Here is a 23,727-nt window from a genome sequence, read left to right as displayed (position 1 = left end):
TTATACTTTAACTATACAAAAAAATACACATCTGGTGACTTTGGGGTGTGCTATTGTATACATTTTCTTACGTTTGCAGGTTGTCAAGTGGAGTGAGCGAGCGGCGACATACTGTAGAAGAAAATAGCTAGTGCTGAGCACATAGCATTCTTCACACACAATGTTCTACTTACTGTGAATGGCAACGTCGATACCTCGTTTATCGATAAGTAACAGTTCGATGTTTAAATATTTTTATGTTATGCTTTAACTATACAGACAAAATTACACATCTAATTACTTTGGAGTTCACTAATGTATACATTTTCTTTCGTTATCAGGTTGACAATAGGAGTGAGGGTGCGGCGACACATTGTAGAAGAAAATCGCCAGTGCTGTGCAGATAGCATTCTTCACATCAAATGTATCTTCGTACAGTGGATGACTGCGTGAATGTTTCGTTTTTTGGTAGGTAACTGATCGATTTTTAAATATTTTCATATTATGTATTATACAACTCGATTCTTAAATATTTTCGTATTATGCTCTAACTATACAGAACAAAATACACACCTGGTGAATTTGGCGTGTGCTAATGTATACATTTTCTAACGTTTGCAGGGTGTCAAGGGGAGTGAGGGAGCGGCGACATACTGAAAAAGAATATAGCTAGTGATTAGCACATAGCATTCTTCACACCGAATGATCTACGTACTGTGAATGGCAGTGTCGATACATCGTTTATCGATAAGTAACAGTTGGATGTTAAATATTTTTGTGCTACGCTTTAACTATACAGACAAAATTACACATCTGGTGACTTTGTAGTGCGCTAATGAACACATTTTCTTTCGTTATTTGATTGACAATAGGAGTGAGGGTGCGGCGACACATTGTACAAGAATATCGTTAGGGCTGTGCACATAGCATTCTTCACATCAAATCTATCTTCGTACTGTGGATGACTGCGTGGATGTTTCTTTTTTTGGTAGGTAACAGTTCGATTTTAAAATATTTTCATTTTATGCTTTAACTATACAGAAAAAATACACATATGGTAACTTTGGAGTGTGCTAATGTATACATTTCCTTACGTTTGCAGGTTGTCAAGGGGAGTGAGGGAGCGGCGACATACTGTAAAGGAAAATAGCTAGTGCTCAGCACATAGCATTTCTCACACCGAATGTTCTACGTACTGTGAATGGTAGCATCGATAGTAACAGTTGGATGCTTAAATATTTTTATGTTATGCTTTAACTGTACAGACAAAATTACACATCTGGTGACTTTGTAGTGCGCTAATGTATAAATTTTCTTTCGTTATCAGATTGCAATGGGAGTGAGGGTGCGGCGACACATTGTACAAAAAAGTCGCTAGTGCTGTGCACATAGCATTCTTCACTTCAAATGTATCTTCGTACTGTGGATGACTGCGTGGATGTTTAGCTTTTTGGTATGTAGCAGCTCGATATTTATATTTTTAGTATTATGCTTTAACTATACAGAAAAAAAATACACATCTGGTGAATTTGGAGTGTACTAATGTATAAATTTTCTTAAGTTTGCAGGTTGTCAAGGGGAGTGATGGAGCGGCGACATACTGAAAAAGAATATAGCTAGTGCTCAGCACATAGCATTCTTCACACCGAAAGCTCTACGTAATGTGAATGGGAGCGTCGATACTTCGTTTTTCGATAAGTACAAGTTGGATGTTTAAATATTTTTATGTTATGCTTTAACTATACAGACAAAATTACACATCTGGTTACTTTGGAGTGCACTAATGTATAAATTTTCTTTCGTTCTCAGGTTGACAATAAAAGTGAGCGTGCGGCAACACATTGTACAAGAAAATCGCTAGTGCTGTGCACAAAGCACTCTTCACATCAAATGTATCTTCGTACTGTGGATGACTGCATGGATGTTTCGTTTTTTGGTAGGTAACAGTTCGATTCTTAAATATTTTCGTATTATGCTTTAACCATACAGAAAGAAATACACATCTGGTGACTTTGGAGTCTGCTATTGTATACATTTTCTTACGTTTTCAGGTTGTCAAGTGGAGTGAGGGAGCGGCGACATACTGTAGAAGAAAATAGCTAGTGCTGAGAACATAGCATTCTTAATACCGAATGTTCTACGTACTGTGAATGGGAGCATCGATACTTCGTTTTTCGGTAAGCAACAGTTGGATGTTTAAATATTTTTACGTTATGCCTTAACAATACAGACGAAATTACACATCTTGTGAATTTGTAGTGCGCTAATGTATACATATTCTTTCGTTAACAGGTTGACAATAGGCGTGAGAGTGCGGCGACACCTTTTAGAAAAAAATCGCTAGTTCTGTGCACATAGCATTCTTCACAAAAAATGTATCTTCGTACTGTAGATGACTGCGTAAATGTTTCGTTTCTTGGTAGGTAACAGGTCGATTTTGAAATATTTTCGTATTATGCTTTATCTATACAGAAAAGTACACATCTGGTGAATTTGGAGTGTGCTAATGTATACATTTTCTTATGTTTGCAGGTTGTCAAAGGGAGTGAGGGAACGGCGACATACTGAAAAAGAATATAGCTAGTGCTGAGCACATAGCATTCTTCACACCGATTGTTCTACGTACTGTGAATGGCAGCGTCGATAGTTCGTTTATCGATAATTAACAGTTGGACCATAAATATTTTTATGTTATGCTTTAACTATACAGAGAAAATTACACATCTGGTGACTTTGTAGTGCGCTAATGTATACATTTTCTTTCGTTATCAGGTTGACAATAGGAGCGAGGGTGCGGCGACACATTGTAGAAGAAAATTGCTAGTGCTGTGCACATAGCATTCTACACATCAAATGTATCTTCGTACTGTGGATACTTCGTGGATGTTTCGTTTTTTCGTAGGTAACTGCTCGGTTTTTAAATTTTTTCATATTATGCTTTATATATACAGAAAAAAATACACATCTGGTGACTTTAGAGTGTACTAATGTATACATTTTCTTACGTTTTCAGGTTGTCAAGTGGAGTGAGGTAGGGGCGACATACTGTAGAAGAAGATAGCTAGTGCTCAGCACATAGCATTCTTCCCACCGGATGTTCTACATACTGTGAATGGCAGCGTTGATACTTCCTTTATCGATAAGTAACAGTTGGATGGTAAATATTTTTATGTAATGCTTTAAGTATACAGACAAAATTACACATCTGGTGACTTTGTAGTGGACTTTCTTTATCAGGTTGACAATAGGCGTGAGAGAGCGGCGATACATTTTAGAAGAAAATCGCTAGTGCTGTGCACATAGCATTCTTCACATCAAATGTATCTTCATACTTTGGATGACTGCCTGGATGTTTCGTTTTTTGGTCTATAACAGCTCGATTTTTAAATATTTTCGTATTATGCTTTATATAAACAGAAAAAAATACACATCTGGTGACTTTGGAGTGCGCTAATGTACACATTTTCTTTCGTTAGCAGGTTGACAATAGAATTGAGGGTGCGGTGACACATTGTAGAAGAAAATTGCTAGTGCAGTGCACATAGCATTCTTCACATCAAATGTATCTTCGTACTGTGGATGACTGTATGGATGTTTCGTTTTTTGGTAGGTAACAGCTCGATTTTTAAATATTTTCGTATCATGCTTTATCTATACAGAAAAAAATACACATCTGGTGACTTTGGAGTTTGCTAATGTATACATTTTCTTACGTTTGCAGGTTGTCAAGGGGAGTGAGGGAGCGGCGACATACTGTAAAAGAAAATAGCTAGTGCTCAGCTCATAGCAACCTTCACACTGAATGTTCTACGTACTGCTAATGGCAGCGTCGATATTCCGTTTATCGATAAGTAACAGTTGGATGTTTAAATATTTTTACGTTATGCTTTAACTATACAGACAAAATTACACATCTGGTGACATTGAAGTGCGCTAATGTATACATTTTCTTTCGTTATCAGGTTGCCAGTAGGAGTGAGGTTGCGGCGACACATTGTAGAAGAAAATCGCTAGTGCTGTGCACATAGCATTCTTCACATCAAATATATCTTCGTACTGTGGATACTTCGTGGATGTTTCGTTTTTTGGTAGGTAACTGCTCGGTTTTTAAATATTTTCATATTATGCTTTATATATACAGAAAAAAATACACATCTGGTGACTTTAGAGTGTACTAATGTATACATTTTCTTACGTTTTCAGGTTGTCAAGTGGAGTGAGGGAGGGGCGACATACTGTAGAAGAAGATAGCTAGTGCTCAGCACTTAGCATTCTTCACACTGGATGTTCTACATACTGTGAATGGCAGCGTTGATACTTCCTTTATCGATAAGTAACATTTGGATGGTAAATATTTTTATGTAATGCTTTAAGTATACAGACAAAATTACACATCTGGTGACTTTGTAGTGGACTTTCTTTATCAGGTTGACAATAGGCGTGAGAGAGCGGCGATACATTTTAGAAGAAAATCGCTACTGCTGTGCACATAGCATTCTTCACATCAAATGTATCTTCATACTTTGGATGACTGCCTGGATGTTTCGTTTTTTGGTAGATAACAGCTCGATTTTTAAATATTTTCGTATTATGCTTTATATAAACAGAAAAAAATACACATCTAGTGACTTTGGAGTGTGCTAATGTATACATTTTCTTACGTTTGCAGTTTGTCAAGGGGAGTGAGGGAGGGGTGACATACTGTAAAAGAAAATAGCTAGTGCGCAGCACATAGCATTCTTCACACAGAAAGTTCTAAGTACTGTGAATGTCAGTGTCGATACTTCGTTTATCGATAAGTAACAGTTGGATGTTTAAATCTTTTTATGTTGTGCTCTAACTATACAGACAAAATTACACCTCTGGTTCCTTTGGAGTGCGCTAATGTATACATTTTTATTCGTTATCAGTTTGACAATGGGAGTGAGGGTGCGGCGACACATTGTAGAAGAAAATCGCTAGTGCTGTGCACATAGCATTCTTCACATCAAATGTATCTTCGTACTGTGGATGACTGCGTGGATGTTTCGTTTTTTGGTAGGTAACAGCTAGATTTGTAAATTTTTTCATACTATGCTACAACTATACAGAAAAAAATACACGTCTGGTGACTTTGGAGTGTGCTAATGTATACATTTTCTTACGTTTGCAGGTTGTCAAGGGGAGTGAGGGAGCGGCGACATACTGTAAAAGAAAATAGCTAGTGCCCAGCACATAGCAATCTTCACACCGAATGTTCTACGTACTGCTAATGGCAGCGTCGATATTCCGTTTATCGATAAGTAATAGTTGGATGTTTAAATATTTTTATGTTATGCTTTAACTATACAGACAAAATTACACATCTGGTGACTTTGGAGTGCGCTAATGTATACATTTTCTTTCGTTAGCAGATTGACAATAGAATTAAGGGTGCGGTGACACATTGTAGAAGAAAATTGCTAGTGCAGTGCACATAGCATTCTTCACATCAAACGTATCTTCGTACTGTGGATGACTGTATGGATGTTTCGTTTTTTGGTAGGTAACAGCTCGATTTTTAAATATTTTCGTATTATGCTTTATCTATACAGAAAAAAATACACATCTGGTGACTTTGGAGTGTGCTAATGTATACATTTTCTTACGTTTGCAGGTTGTCAAGGGGAGTGAGGGACCGGCGACATACTGAAAAAGTGTATAGCTAGTGCTCAGCACATAGCATTCTTCACACCGAATGTTCTACGTACTGTGAATGGCAGCGTCGATACATCATTTATCGACAAGTAACAGTTTTATGTTAAATATTTTCATGTTATGCTTATCTATACAGACAAAATTACACATCTGGTGATTTTGGAGTGCGCTAATGTGTACATTTTGTTTCATTATCAGGTTGACAATAGGAGTGAGGGTGCGGCGACACATTGTAGAAAAAAATTGCTAGTGCTGTGCACATAGCATTCTACACATCAAATGTATCTTCGTACTGTGGATGACTGCATGGATGTTTCGTTCTTTGGTAGGTAACAGCTCGATTTTTAAATAATTTCATATTATGCTTTAACTTTACAGAAAAAATACACATCTGGTGACTTTGGAGTGTGCTATTGTATACATTTTCTTACGTGTGCAGGATGTCAAGGGGAGTGAGCGAGCGGCGACATACTGTAGAAGAAAGTATCTAGTGCTGAGCACATAGCATTCTTCATACCGAACGTTATACGTACTGTGAATGGGAGCGTTGATACTTCGTTTTTCGATAAGTAACGGTTGTATGTTTAAATATTTTTATGGCATGCTTTAACAATACAGACAAAATTAAACATCTGGTGACTTTGGTTTGCGCTAATGTATACATTTTGTTTCGTAATCAGGTTGACAATAGGATTGAGGGTGCGGCGACACATTGTAGAAGAAAATCGCTAGTGCTGTGCACATAGCATTCTTCACATTAAATGTATCTTCGTACTGTGGATGACTGCGTGGATGTTTCGGTTTTTTTTAGGTAACAGCTCGATTTTTAAATAATTTCATATTATGCTTTAACTATACAAAAAAAATACACATCTGGTGACTTTGGGGTGTGCTATTGTATACATATTCTTATGTTTGCAGGTTGATAAGGGGAGTGAGCGAGCGGCGACATACTGTAGAAGAAAATAGGTAGTGCTCAGCACATAGCATTCTTCTCAACGAATGTTCTACGTACTGTGAATGGCAGCGTCCAAAACAAGATGGCCGCCGAGTGAGATCACAGGTATTTTCTTCGTCCGCTAAAATAACTTATTTAAGAGGAAATAGTGCCAAGTTTAAATATTCTTTGTTTTTATTACTTGCTGTAGTGTCCGTTCTTGTCACACAACTGAATATTAGTGTCCAAGCAGAGCTTGTTCTTGAAAAAACTTGTTCTTTAGCTGAGGTCCCGATAATCGTGACATAACCCGTAATTTTGCGTGACATAAACACAACAAATTCTATTCAAGTTTTTCTTGATAGTGCAAAAATTGTTTAAAAAAGACAGCTACTAGTTTCATCAGTGTCTATTGTCGCAATAAAAGTGTAATTAAACATTTCTAAATCGTATTTAACTAACACATTTCGTATTGTTTACTAGTTAGATAGACGCGATCTAGGTCTAAATTTTCCGAGTTATAAACGTTTAAAAACCTGACCAAACACGCCTGATAACTTAAATTCTCTAAAAGCAAAGCAATTACAAATTCATTCTTCTGTTTTTGCATCTCTAAATCAGTAGAAAAACAACAACCACCGCACATAAGATCTTTGTGTCGTTTTTTTTTTTTGCTTGCAGACATACAATCTCGCGACCTTGACAAATTTAAAACATTCTTTAATCTAAACTATTCTTTCGAAACTGACCATGAGTGAGAAATGTGGGAGCTGTTATAGGGTAGTGAGTAGAGGGATTTGTTGCCAATCTTGTAGGAAATATTTTCACTGGGGGGGATGCAATGGGGAGAATGTTGGGAGAACAGAAGAGGCTCTCTCCTGGAACTGCAGAGTATGCAGTAGGAACATTTTGATTGGGGAGCAGGAAAGGAAAATCTGTGCCCTTCAGGCACAGTTGGAGGAAGCAAGGAAGGAACTGATAAGGATCAAGGGAAATAGGGGGGAGGAGGGTGGTTGGGAACTGGCAGCTGGTAGGAGGATAGGAAGAAAGAGAACGCGATCTGATAGTTTTATCATCAACACCAAAAACAGGTATCTGCCACTGCCAGAGTTAAGTGGAGAAGAGCCTCAGGTAGAACGAGGAGCAGGAAATGTGCAGCATACTTCAACCGAGGCCAAGAAGCCTAGGAATGTACAAAGTGTTACGAAGAAGAAAGTGCTGCTGCTAGGTAGTAGCCATGGGCGAGGTGTAGGCCCTCAGTTACAGGAAAGTTTAGGGGCAGCGTACCAGGCCACCAGTATCTTCAAACCAAATGCAGGGCTAAGTCATGTGATAGAGGACCTAGGGTTTTTATGTAAGGATTTTACAAAAGAGGACCATGTAGTGATAGTGGGTGGGGCGGGAAACAGTTTGGACAGGGATGGAGCATATGAAATAGGTGGTGACCTGGACAAGATAGCTTCCCTGACTCATGTCACCAATGTACACTTTGTTGAGCTGTTCCGGCGTCATGATCAGCCACGCCTTGATGGAGCTGTGAGGCGAATCAATGTGGGGCTGGGGATGGCTCTGAGGACGGCCAACTTTGCTCATGTTTCTCTGGTGCCCGCCGGGACTATCAACAGATGGGGTTTCACTAGGCATGGCCTACACCTAAACAGGACTGGGAAGGGAAGATTGGTACAGCTGATTCATGAAAGTATAGGGGGTGGATCTCGGGCCACACATGGTCAAATACCTGTTGTCATAGGTAGGAAAAGTAGGTCTTTTTTAGGATAAATCCAGACAACAGGTTCCCCTGCCTAAAGAGTATCTCTAGCAGTTCATAAAATACTGAAACAATCACTCACAAGACAGATTATAACACTTAAAAAATCACACATACCAGATGTCACAAAGAAAAACAAACCATCAGAAAGAGTAACATGGGGCATTTCACAGACTTAACAATCCTCCATCAAAACATGCAATCAATAAAAAATAAAATACAAGCATTAGAAGTTGAGCTCCAATCTTTGAACTGCACAGTAGTTTGTATTACTGAGCACTGGTGTAGAGACACAGAAATCCAACATGTAGTATTATCATTGTATGAAAGGGCAAACTCTTACTGCAAAACTACTTCAAGGGGTGGAGGATCATGCATTTATATCAGAAAAGGAACACAGTTCAAATCTAGACATGACCTCAGTACAGTAAGTGAAGACAAACACATTGAAATATCAGCTATTGAATTGACAGGGCTCGATATCACCAAGAAATTAATCATTTTGTGTGTGTATAGATCTCCCAATGGTAGTGTGGACACTTTTTTCAATAAATTAACAGAAGTTCTAGATAAAGTCTCAAGTACAAAGGTCAACATAATTCTGTGTGGGGACATAAACATCAACACTAATATCATAAATGAATCCAGCAGCACCTTCATAAATATCCTTCAAAGTTTTGGCATGTCCCTATTGGTCAATAGTGCAACAAGGGTTACTACAATGACTGCATCAGTAATTGACCATGTGGCCACAAATATAGACAGGGAAAAATGTGATGTAGCTGTAAAAGATCTCGGACTATCAGACCATCTCTGTCAAATAACAACAGTAAAATCGGGCATCGAATCATTCCCTAAACTACAAGCCTATAAACGACATCTATCAGAAATCAAAATAAAAGATTTTTCAAAAGAACTAGAAAAACAAAGCTGGGATGAAGTGTATAAGGAAACCAATGTGAATATGAAATTCTCCAAATTCTCCACATTGTTTAAATTGAACTTTGAAACAGCATTTCCAAAAGTATGCATGACTGTATCAACATCTCACAAAAACAGATGGATAACAGCAGGTATTAAGAAGTCCTCCCAAACACTTAAACACCTCAGTTCCATGAAAAAGATTCACAATGATCCAGAATTCTTAAATTTCTATCATAGATACAAAAAGATTTATAGGAAGGTGCTGATTGCTGCAAAAAAGTCATTTAATGACAAAATAATATATAATGCAGAGAATAAAAGCAAAGCAGTCTGGGATGTTATAAAAAAGGAAACGGGGAGAGGCAAACAAACTCAGAATAACATACTGCTAAGGGAGGGGGATAAGGTAATAAATGATCCACAACACTTAGCAAACTATGTAAACGAGCATTTTTCAAGCATTGCAGAGAAGTTACAGCAAAAATTCCCCAAAACAAATATAACACCTGCAAAAATTGTTGCACTAGATACAATGATGTTACTTCCAACCACAGAGAATGAAGTCAATAAAACTGTTCAAAAGCTTAAAAATAAAACGTCAGAAGGTTTAGATGATGTACCAATGTGTGTACTGAAACAATGCATAGGGATTATACAAGGCCCATTAACAAGTATAATAAATGAATCCTTCACATCAGGGACATTTCCAGAGCAGCTAAAACAGGCAAGAGTTGTACCTTTGCTTAAGAAAGGTAATGCAGAAGACATAGAAAATTACCGGCCCATTTCCCTGCTGTCAGCATTCTCAAAAATAATAGAAGCAATTATGAAAGACAGATTAATGAATTATCTGAATAAATACAATCTTTTAAGCAAATCACAGTTTGGTTTTCGAAGTGGCAAAAATACGGAGTCAGCCATAGTAGAATTCACAAAAGTTGTACTTAATGCTCTTGATAAAGATGAGTGTGTCACAGGCATATTTTTGGATCTTTCTAAGGCTTTTGAAACAGTCGAACACAAGATTCTATTAAATAAATTAGAAGCATTAGGAATAAGAGGGGTAGCTAATGACTGGTTTCGATCATACCTAACAGATAGGGTACAAAGAGTAGAGATAACACATACTTCAAATAGATCTAAACATTTAGTAAAATACTTATCAGAACCAAAACATATTAATATAGGGGTTCCACAAGGTAGCATATTAGGACCAATACTATTCCTGATATACATCAATGACTTTCCCAGTAGTGTTACTCATGGTGAGAAAATTCTCTTCGCTGATGACAGCAATATTATAGTCACTGAGAGAACAAGAGAACTCCTTACCGAGAAAGCAAATGAAACTCTCAAGGAAGTTTACGATTGGTCAATAAGCAACAAATTGACATTAAACATAAAGAAAACTAATGCCATGAACTTCAGTTTGAAGAGGAAAAATGACACTGTTAAATTAAATGTAGATGGCACCTCTATAGACTGTGTAACAAATGCAAAATTTCTAGGAATGAATATTGACTCTCAGCTGAAGTGGTGCGAACACACAAAGATACTTGCAAACAGAATGTCATCAGCATGTTATGCCCTTAGAATTCTATCATCTGTGTGTAACATGCAGTGTCTTTTAGTTACATATTATTCATATGTACACTCAATTCTTAGCTATGGCATTCTTTTTTGGGGAACAAATCCACAAAATATGAACACAATTTTCAAACTCCAGAAAAGAGCCATAAGAATAATAACCAGAAATAGTAGTCGAGCTCATTGTAAAGATCTGTTCAAAACACTGGGAATTTTAACTGCTCCATGTGAACACATTTACCAGTCAGTTGTACACATCAAAAGTAACATTGGCAATTACTGCACAAACAGCTCTGTCCATGACCATGCAACAAGAGATAGACTCAACTTACATTTACCAAGAAAAAATAAACATAAAACTCAAAACAGCATTTTCTACCAAGGAATAAAACTGTACAATAAATTACCAAAAGAGATTAAAGAAATTTCAAAAATACACTTATTTAAGAAGGCAGCTAAAAAGTACCTGTTATGCAATACATTTTATACATTGAAGGATTACTTAGATAAAGCAGAGTAGGGGTTTGATAAAAAAATGTTATACAAACAAATAATAATAATAATGATGATTATAAAACATCCAATATTCCACATAACACCTTCACTTTATTATTTTTCTTCTTTTTTCCTTTCTAGAGACACTCTCCCCTCAAGCTATGCATAGCACAATACTAACACCTCTTCCTCTTTCTGAGCTCAACATCTCACTCATTATGAAGGGATGCTGACTCAGTTTTTCAGGATAGCAAATGGGAACTTGCAGTACAGAAAATGGCCCAAGGATCACCTGTGTGTGTGTGTGTGTGTGTGTGTGTGTGTGTGTGTGTGTGTGTGTGTGTGTGTGTCTGTGTGTGTGTGTGTATGTAGTGAGTGAAGTGTTATGAAACAATGTGTGTATAGTGTGTGCAGTGACTGATAGTGAAATATGAGTGAATAGTGTGGCATTACATTATTTAATGAGTTATTTGTAAATAAATTATTGTATACCAGGAGTAAAATCTAATGATTGTCTCTAACTAGAAGTCTGTAAATATATGTGTATACGATTTAGCTTATTGTAAATTGATCTAAGCTTGTAAATACATTGACATGTCCTATATCTTTGTAAAAAGAGATCTACGGATGAATAAAACTACTACTACTACTACTAAATATTTTCATGTTATGCTTTAACTATACAGACAGAATTACACATCTGGTGACTTTGGAGTGCACTAATGTATACATTTAGTTTCGTTATCAGGTTGACAATAGGAGTGAGGGTGTGGCGACACATTGTAGAAGAAATTCGCTACTGCTGTGCACATAGCATTCTTCACATCAAATGTATCTTAGTACTGTGGATGACTGCGTGGATGTTTCGTATATTGGTAGGTAACAGCTCAATTTTTAAATATTTTCGTATTATGCTTTAACTATACAGAAAAAAATACACATCTGGTAACTTTGGAGTGTGTTATTGTATACATTTTCGTACGTTTGCAGGTTGTCAAGGGGAGTAAGCGAGCGCCGACATACTGTAGAAGAAAATAGCTAGTGCTGAGCACATAGCATTCTTCACACCGAATGTTCTACTTACTGTGAATGGAAGTTCGATACTTCGTTTATCGATAAGTAACAGTTGGACTTTTAAATATTTTTATGTTATGCTTTAACTATGCAGACAAAATTACACATCTGGTGATTTCGGAGTGCGCTAATGTATACATTTTGTTTCATTATCAGGTTGACAATAGGAGTGAGGGTGTGGCGACACATTGTAGAAGAAAGTCGCTAGTGCTGTGCACATAGCATTCTTCACATCAAATGTATCTTCGTACTGTGGATAACTGCATGGATGTTTCGTTTTTTGGTAGGTAACAGCTCGATTTTTAAATATTTTTAAATTATGTTTTAACTATACAGAAAAAATATACATCTGGTAACTTTGGAGTGTGCTATTGTATACATTTTCTTACGTTTGTAGGTTGTAAGGGGAGTGAGCGAGCGGCGGCATACTGTAGAAGAAAATAGCTAGTTTTGAGTACATAGCACTCTTCACACCGAATGTTCTACGTACTGTGAATGGGAGCGTCGATACTTCGTTTATCGATAAGTAACAGTTAAATGTTTATATACTTTTATGTTATGCTTTAACTATACAGACAAAATTACACATCTGGTGATTTTGGAGTGCGCTAATGTATACATTTTCTTTCGTTATCATGTTGACAATAGGAGTGAGGTTGCGGCAACACATTGTAGAAGAAAATCGCTAGTGCTGTGCATATAGCATACTTCACATCAAATGTATCTTCGTACTGTGGATGACTGCGTGGATGTTTCGATTTTTGGTAGGTAACAGCTCGATTTTTAAATATTTTCATATTATGCTTTAGTTATACAGAAAAGAATACACATCTGCTGAATTTGGAGTGTGCTAATATATACATTTTCTTACGTTTGCAGGTTGTCAAGTGGAGTGAGGGAGCGGGGTCATACTGTAGAAGGAAATAGCTAGTGCTGAACACATAGGATTCTTCACACCGAATGTTCTACGTACTGTGAATGGCAGCGTCGATACTTCGTTTATCGATAAGTGACAGTTGGATGGTAAATATTTACATGGTATGCTTTAACTATACAGACAAAATTACACATCTGGTTACTTTGGAGTGCACTAATGTATAAATTTTCTTTCGTTATCAGGCTGACAATGGGAGTGAGGGTGCGGCAACACATTGTACAAGAAAATCGCTAGTGCTGTGCACATAGCATCCTTCACATCAAATTTATTTTCGTACTGTGGATGACTGCGTGGATGTTTCGTTTTTTGGTAGGTAACAGCTCGATTTGTTAATATTTTCATACTATGCTTCAACTATACAGATAAAAATACACATCTGGTGACTTTGGAGTGTGCTAATGTATACATTTTCTTACGTTTGCAGGTTGTCAAGGGGAGTGAGGGAGCGGCGACATACTGTAGAAGAAAATAGCTAATGCTCAGCTTATAGCATTCTTCACACCGAATGTTCTACGTACTGTGAATGGCAGCATCCATACTTCGTTTATCGATAAGTAACAGTTGGATATTTAAATATTTTTATGTTTTCCTTTAACTATACAGACAAAATTACACATCTGGTGACCTTTGCGTGCGCTAATGTATACATTTTGTTTCGTTATCAGGTTGACAATAGGAGTGAGGTTGCGGCGACACATTGTAAGAGAAAATCGCTAGTGCTGTGCATATAGCATTCTTCACATCAAATGTATCTTCGTACTGTTAATGACTGCGCGGATGTTTCGATTTTTGGTAGGTAACAGCTCGATTTTTAAATATATTCATATTATGCTTTAGTTATACAGAAAAATATACACATCTGGTGACTTTGGAGTGTGCTAATATATACATTTTCTTACTTTTGCAGGTTGTCAAGAGGAGTGAGGGAGCGGGAACATACTGTAGAAGGATATAGCTAGTGCTCAGCACATAGGATTCTTCACACCGAATGTTCTACGTACTGTGAATGGTAGCGTCGATACTTCGTTTTTCGATAAGTAACAGTTGGATGTTTAAATATTATTATGTTATGCTATAACTATACAGACAAAATTACACATCTGGTGACTTTGGAGTGTGCTATTGTATACATTTTCTTACGATTGTAGGTTGTAAAGGGAGTGAGCGAGCGGCGACATACTGTAGAAGAAAATAGCTAGTTTTGAGTACATAGCACTCTTCATACCGAATGTTCTACGTACTGTGACTGGCAGCGTCGATACTTCGTTTATCGATAAGTAACAGTTAAATGTTTATATACTTTTATGTTATGCTTTAACTATACAGACAAAATTACACATCAGGTGACTTTGTAGTGCGCTAATGTATACATTTTCTTTCGTTATCAGCTTGACAATAGGAGTGAGGGATCGGCGACACATTGTAGAAGAAAATACCTACTGCTGTGAACATAGCATTCTTCACATTAAATGTATATTCGTACTGTGGATGACTGCGTCGATGTTTCAATTTTTGGAAGATAACAGCTCGATTTTTAAATATTTTCATATTAAGCTTTAACTATACGGAAAAAAATACACTAGTGGTGACTTTGGAGTGTGCTAATATATACATTTTCTTACGTTTGCAGGTTGTCAAGTGGTGTGAGTGAGTGGCGACCAATTGTAGAAAAAAATAGCTAGTGCTCAGCACATAGCATTCATCACAACGAATGTTTTACCTACTGTGAATGGCAGCGTCGATACTTCGTTTATCGATAAGTAACAGTTGGATGTTTAAATATTTTTATGTTTTCCTTGAACTATACAGACAAAATTACACATCTGGTGACTTTGGAGTGCGCTAATGTATACATTTTCTTTCGTTATCAGGGTGACAATAGGAGTGAGTTTGCGGCAACACATTGTAGAAGAAAATCGCTAGTGCTGTGCATATAGCATACTTCACATCAAATGTATCTTCGTACTGTGGATGACTGCGTGGATGTTTCGATTTTTGGTAGGTAACAGCTCGATTTTTAAATATTTTCATATCATGCTTTAGTTATACAGAAAAGAATACACATGTGCTGATTTTGGAGTGTGCTAATATATACATTTTCTTACGTTTGCAGGTTGTCAAGTGGAGTGAGGGAGCGGGGTTATACTGTAGAAGGAAATAGCTAGTGCTGAGCACATAGGATTCTTCACACCGAATGTTCTACGTACTGTGAATGGCAGCGTCGATACTTCGTTTATCGATAAGTGACAGTTGGATGGTAAATATTTTCATGTTATGCTTTAACTATACAGACAAAATTACACATCTGGTTACTTTGGAGTGCACTAATGTATAAATTTTCTTTCGTTATCACGTTGACAATGGGAGTGAGGGTGCGGCAACACATTGTACAAGAAAATCGCTAGTGCTGTGCACATAGCATTCTTCACATCAAATGTATTTTCGTACTGTGGATGACTGCGTGGATGTTTCGTTTTTTGGTAGGTAAAAGCTCGTTTTTAAATAATTTCATATTATGCTTTAACTATACAGCAAAAAATACACATCTGGTGACTATGGAGTGTGCTATTGTATACATTTTCCTTCGTTTGCAGGTTGTCAAGGGGAGTGAGAGAGCGGCGACATACTGTAGAAGAAAATAGCTAGTGCTGAGCACATAGCATTCTTCACACCGAATGTTCTAGGTACTGTGAATGCCAGCGTCGATACTTCGTTTTTCGATAAGTAACAGTTGGATGTTGAAATATATTTTTGTTATGCTTTAACTATACAGACAAAATTACTCATCTGGTGACTTTGGAGTGCGCTAATGTATACATATTGTTTCGTTATCAGGTTGACAATAGGAGTTAGGGTGCGGCGACACATTGTAGAAGAAAATCGCTAGTGCTGTGCACATAGCATTCTTCACATCAAATTTATTTTCGTACTGTGGATGACTGCGTGGATGTTTCGTTTTTTGGTAGGTAACAGCTCGATTTTTAAATATTTTCATACTATGCTTCAACTATACAGATAAAAATACACATCTGGTGACTTTGGAGTGTGCTAATGTATACATTTTCTTACGTTTGCAGGTTGTCAAGGGGAGTGAGGGAGCGGCGACATACTGTAGAAGAAAATAGCTAGTGCTCAGCTTATAGCATTCTTCACACCGAATGTTCTACGTACTGTGAATGGCAGCGTCCATACTTCGTTTATCGATAAGTAACAGTTGGATATTTAAATATTTTTATGTTTTCCTTTAAAGATAAAATCAAAATTACACATCTGGTGACTTTGGCGTGCGCTAATGTATACATTTTCTTTCGTTATCAGGTTGACAATAGGAGTGAAGTTGCGGCGACACATTGTAAGAGAAAATCGCTAGTGCTGTGCATATAGCATTCTTCACATCAAATGTATCTTCGTACTGTTGATGACTGCGTGGATGTTTCGATTTTTGGTAGGTAACAGCTCGATTTTTAAATATTTTCATATTATGCTTTAGTTATACAGAAAAGTATATACATCTGGTGACTTTGGAGTGTGCTAATATATACATTTTCTTACGTTTGCAGGTTGTCAAGTTTAGTGAGGGAGCGGGGACATACTGTAGAAGGATATAGCTAGTGCTCAGCACATAGGATTCTTCACACCGAATGTTCTACGTACTGTGAATGGGAGCGTCGATACTTCGTTTTTCGATAAGCAACAGTTGGATTTTTAAATATTTTTATGTTATGCTTTAACTATACAGACAAAATTACACATCTGGTGACTTTGTAGTGCGCTAATGTATACATTTTCTTTCGTTATCAGGTTGACAATAGGAGTGAGGGTGCGGCGACACATTGTAGAAGAAAATCGCTAGTGCTGTGCACATAGCATTCTTCACATCAAATGTATCTTCGTACTGTGGATGACTGCGTGTATGTTTCGTTTTTTGGTAGGTAACAGCTCGATTTTCAAATATTTTCATATTATGCTTTAAAAAAATACACATCTGGTGACTTTGGAATGTGCTAATATACACATTTTCTTACGTTTGCAGGTTGTCAAGGGGAGTGATTGAGTGGGGAAATACTGTTAAAGAAATTAGCTTGTGCTCAGCACATAGCAATCTTCACACCGAATGTTCTACGTACTGTGAATGGCAGCGTCGATACTTCGTTTGTCGATAAGAAACAGTTGGATGTTTAAATATTTTTATGTTATGCTTTAACTATACAGACAAAATTACACATCTGGTTACTTTGGAGTGCACTAATGTATAAATTTTCTTTCGTTATCAGGTTGACAAAGGGAGTGAGGGAGCGGCAACTCATTGTACAAGAAAATCGCTAGTGCTGTGCACATAGCATTCTTCACATCAAATTTATTTTCGTACTGCGGATGACTGCGTGGATGTTTCGTTTTTTGGTAGGTAACAGCTCGATTTTTAAATATTTTCATACTATGCTTCAACTATACAGATAAAAATACACATCTGGTGACTTTGGAGTGTGCTAATGTATACATTTTCTTACGTTTGCAGGTTGTCAAGGGGAGTGAGGGAGCGGCGACATACTGTAGAAGAAAATAGCTAGTGCTGTGCATATAGCATTCTTCACATCAAATGTATCTTCGTACTCTGAATGACTGTGTGGATGTTTCGTTTTTTGGTAGGTAACTGCTCGATTCTTAAATATTTTCGTATTATGCTTTAACTAAACAGAGAAAAATACACATTTGGTAAATTTGGAGTGTGCTAATGTATACTTTTTCTTACGTTTGCGGGTTGTAAAGGAGAGTGAGAGAGCGACGACATACTGAAAAAGAATATAGCAAGTGCTCAGCAGATAGCATTCTTCCTACCGAATGTTCTACGTACTGTGAACGGCAGCGTCGATACTTTGTTTATCGATAAGTAACAGTTGGATGTTTAAATATTTTTATGTTATGCTTTAACAATATAGACAAAATTACACATATGGTGACTTTGGATTGCGCTAATGTATACATTTTGTTTTGGTACTCAGGTTGACAATAGGATTGAGGGTGCGGCGACACATTGTAGAAAAAAATCGCTAGCTGTGCACATAGCATTCTTTACATTAAATGTATCTTCGTAATATGGATGACTGCGTGGATGTTTCGGGTTTTTGGTAGGCAACAGCTCGTTGAAAATAATTTCAAATTATGCTTTAACTATACAAAAAAAAAATACACAGCTGGTGACTTCGGGGTGTGCTATTGTATACATTTTCTTACGTTTGCAGGTTGAAAAGGGGAGTGAGCGAGCTTCGAAATACTGTAGAAGAAAATAGGTAGTGCTTAGCACATAGCATTCTTCGCACCGAATGTTCTACGTTCTGTGAATGGCAACGTCGTTACTTCGTTTATCGATAAGTAACAGTTGGATATTTAAATATTTTTATGTTTTCCTTTAACTATACAGACAAAATTACACATCTGGTGACTTTGGAGTGCGCTAATGTGTACATTTTCTTTTGTTATCAGGTCTACAATAGGAGTGAGGTTGCGGCGACACATTGTAGAAGAAAATCACTAGTGCTGTGCATATAGCATTCTTCACATCAACTGTATCTTCGTACTATGGATGACTGCGTGGATGTTTCGTTTTTTGGTAGGTAACATCTCGATTTTTAAATATTTTCGTATTATGCTTTAACTATACAGAAAAAAATACACATCTGGTATCTTTCGAGTGTGTTATTGTATACATTTTCTTACTTTTGCAGGTTGTCTAGGGGAGTGAGCGAGCGACGACATACTGTAGAAGTAAATAGCTAGTGCTGAGCACATAGCATTCTTCACACCGAATGTTCTACTAACTGTGAATGGCAGTTCGATACTTCGTTTATCGATAAGTAACAGTTGGACGTTTAAATATTTTCATTTTATGCTTTAACTATACAGACAAAATTACACATCTGGTTACTTTGGAGTGCACTAATGTATAAATTTTCTTTCGTTATCAGGTTGACAATGGGAGTGAGGGAGCGGCAACACATTGTACAAGAAAATCGCTAGTGCTGTGCACATAGCATTCTTCACATCTAATGTATCTTCGTACTGTGGATGACTGCGTGTATGTTTCGTTTTTTGGTATGTAACAGCTCGATTTTTAAATATTTTCGTATTATGCTTTAACTATACAGAAAAAAATACACATCTGGTGACTTTGGAGTGTGCTAATATACACATTTTCTTACATTTGCAGGTTTTCAAGGGGAGTGAGGGAGGGGCGACATACTGTAGAAGAAGATAGCTAGTGCTCAGCACATAGCATTCTTCACACCGGATGATCTACGTACTGTGAATGGGAGCTCCGATTCTTCCTTTATCGATAAGTAACAGTTGGATGGTAAATACTTTTATATTATGCTTTAACTATACACACAAAATTACACATCTGGTGATTTTGGAGTGCGCTAATGTATACATTTTGTTTCGTTATCAGGTTGACAATAGGAGTGAGGGTGCGGCGACACATTGTAGAAGAAAATCGGTCGTGCTGTGCACATAACATTCTACACATTAAATGTAACTTAGTACTGTGGATAACTGCGTGGATGTTTCGTTTTTTGGTAGGTAACAGCTCGATTATTAAATATTTTCATATTATGCTTTAACTATACAGAAAAAAATACACATCTGGTGACTTTGGAGTGTGCTAATATACACATTTTCTTACGTTTGCAGGTTGTCAAGGGGAGTGAGGGAGTGGCGACATACTGTTAAAGAAATTAGCTAGTGCTCAGCACATAGCAATCTTCACACCGAATGTTGTACGTACTGTGAATGGCAGCGTCGATACTTCGTTTGTCGATTAGACACAGTTGGATGTTTAAATATTTTTATGTTATGCTTTACCTATACAGACAAATTTACACATCTGGTGATTTTGGAGTGCGGTAATGTATACATTTTGTTTCGTTAGCAGGTTGACAATAGGAGTGAGGGTGCGGCGACACATTGTAGAAGAAAATCGGTCGTGCTGTGCACATAGCATTCTACACATTAAATGTAACTTAGTACTGCGGATAACTGCGTGGATGTTTCGTTTTTTGGTAGGTAACAGCTCGATTTTTAAATATTTTCATATTATGTTTTAACTATACAGAAAAAATACACATCTGGTGACTTTGGAGTGTGCTATTGTATACATTTTCTTACGATTGTAGGTTGTAAAGGGAGTGAGCGAGCGGCGACATACTGTAGAAGAAAATAACTAGTTTTGAGTACATAGAACTCTTCACACCGAATGTTCTACGTACTGTGAATGGGAGCGTCGATACTTCGTTTGTCGATAAGTAACAGTTAAATGTTTATATACTTTTATGTTATGCTTTAACTATACAGACAAAATTACACATCTGGTGATTTTGGAGTGCGCTAATGTATACATTTTCTTTCGTTATCAGGTTGACAATAGGAGTGAGGTTGCGGCAACACATTGTAGAAGAAAATCGCTAGTGCTGTGCATATAGCATACTTCACTTCAAAAGTTTCTTCGTACTGTGGATGACTGCGTAGATGTTTCGATTTTTGATAGGTAACAGCTCGATTTTTAAATATTTTCATATTATGCTTTAGTAATACAGAAAAGAATACACATCTGGTGACTTTGGAGTGTGCTAATATATACATTTTCTTACTTTTGCAGGTTGTCAAGTGGAGTGAGGGAGCGGGGACATACTGAAAAAGAATATAGCTAGTGCTGAGCACATTGCATTCTTCACACCGAATGTTCTACGTACTGTGACTGGCAGCGTCGATACTTCGTTTATCGATAAGTAACAGTTAAATGTTTATATTCTTTTATGTTATGCTTTAACTATACAGACAAAATTACACATCAGGTGACTTTGTAGTGCACTAATGTATACATTTTCTTTCGTTATCAGGTTGACAATAGGAGTGAGGGTTCGGCGACACATTGTAGAAGAAAATACCTACTGCTGTGAACATAGCATTCTTCACATTAAATGTATCTTCGTACTGTGGGTGACTGCGTCGATTTTTCAATTTTTGGAAGATAACAGCTCGATTTTTAAATATTTTCATATTAAGCTTTAACTATACGGAAAAAAATACACTAGTGGTGACTTTGGAGTGTGCTAATATATACATATTCTTACGTTTGCAGGTTGTCAAGTGGTGTGAGTGAGTGAGGACAAACTGTAGAAAAAAATAGCTAGTGCTCAGCACATAGCATTCATCACACCGAATGGTCTACCTACTGTGAATGGCAGTGTCGATACTTCGTTTATCGATAAGTAACAGTTGGATGTTTAAATATTTTTATGTTTTCCTTTAACTATACAGACAAAATTACACATATGGTGACTTTGGAGAGCGCTGATGTATACATTTTCTTTCGTTATCAGGATGACAATAGGAGTGAGTTTGCGGCAACACATTGTAGAAGAAAATCGCTAGTGCTGTGCATATAGCATAATTCACATCAAATGTATCTTCGTACTGTGGATGACTGCGTGGATGTTTCGATTTTGGGTAGGTAACAGCTAGATTTTTAAATATTTTCATATTATGCTTTAGTTATACAGAAAAGAATACACATCTACTGACTTTGGGGTGTGCTAATATATACATTTTCTTACGTTTGCAGGTTGTCAAGTGGAGTGAGGGAGCGGGGTCATACTGTAGAAGGAAATAGCTAGTGCTGAGCACATAGGATTCTTCACACCGAATGTTCTACGTACTGTGAATGGCAGCGTCGATACTTCGTTTATCGATAAGTGACAGTTGGATGGTAAATATTTTCATGTTATGCTTTAACTATACAGACAAAATTACACATCTGGTTACTTTGGAGTGCACTAATGTATAAATTTTCTTTCGTTATCACGTTGACAATGGGAGTGAGGGTGCGGCAACACATTGTAGAAGAAAATCGCTAGTGCTGTGCACATAGCATTCTTCACATCAAATGTGTTTTCGTACTGTGGATGACTGCGTGGATGTTTCGTTTTTTGGTAGGTAAAAGCTCGTTTTTAAATATTTTCATATTATGCTTTAACTATACAGCAAAAAATACACATCTGGTGACTATGGAGTGTGCTATTGTATACATTTTCTTTCGTTTGCATGTTGTCAAGGGGAGTGAGCGAGCGGCGACATACTGTAGAAGAAAATAGCTAGTGCTGAGCACATAGCATTCTTCACACCGAATGTTCTAGGTACTGTGAATGCCAGCGTCGATACTTCGTTTTTCGATAAGTAACAGTTGGATGTTGAAATATATTTTTGTTATGCTTTACTATACAGACAAAATTACTCATCTGGTGACTTTGGAGTGCGCTAATGTATACATATTGTTTCGTTATCAGGTTGACAATAGGAGTTAGGGTGCGGCGACACATTGTAGAAGAAAATCGCTAGTGCTGTGCACATAGCATTCTTCACATCAAATTTATTTTCGTACTGTGGATGACTGCGTGGATGTTTCGTTTTTTGGTAGGTAACAGTTCGATTTTTAAATATTTTCATACTATGCTTCAACTATACAGATAAAAATACACATCTGGTGACTTTGGAGTGTGCTAATGTATACATTTTCTTACGTTTGCAGGTTGTCAAGGGGAGTGAGGGAGCGGCGACATACTGTAGAAGAAAATAGCTAGTGCTCAGCTTATAGCATTCTTCACACCGAATGTTCTGCGTACTGTGAATGGTAGCGTCCATACTTCGTTTATCGATAAGTAACAGTTGGATATTTAAATATTTTTATGTTTTCCTTTAACTATACAGACAAAACTACACATCTGGTGACTTTGGCGTGCGCTAATGTATACATTTTCTTTCGTTATAAGGTTGACAATAGGAGTGAGGTTGCGGCGACACATTGTAAGAGAAAATCGCTAGTGCTGTACATATAGCATTCTTCACATCAAATGTATCTTCGTACTGTGGATGACTGCGTGGATGTTTCGATTTTTGGTAGGTAACAGCTCGATTTTTAAATATTTTCATATTATGCTTTAGTTATACAGAAAAGTATACACATCTGGTGACTTTGGAGTGTGCTAATATATATATTTTCTTACGTTTGCAGGTTGTCAAGTGGAGTGAGGGAGCGGGGACATACTGTAGAAGGATATAGCTAGTGCTCAGCACATAGGATTCTTCACACCGAATGTTCTACGTACTGTGAATGGGAGCGTCGATACTTCGTTTTTCGATAAGTAACAGTTGGATGTTTAAATATTTTTATGTTTTCCTTTAACTATACAGACAAAATTACACATCTGGTGACATTGTAGTGCGCTAATGTATACATTTTCTTTCGTTATCAGGTTGACAATAGGAGTGAGGGTGCGGCGACACATTGTAGAAGAAAAT

This window comes from Schistocerca gregaria, chromosome 4, assembly GCF_023897955.1.
Source record: "Schistocerca gregaria isolate iqSchGreg1 chromosome 4, iqSchGreg1.2, whole genome shotgun sequence".
Classification (NCBI taxonomy): Eukaryota; Metazoa; Arthropoda; class Insecta; order Orthoptera; family Acrididae; genus Schistocerca; species Schistocerca gregaria.
This window is presented reverse-complemented; position numbering follows the sequence as displayed.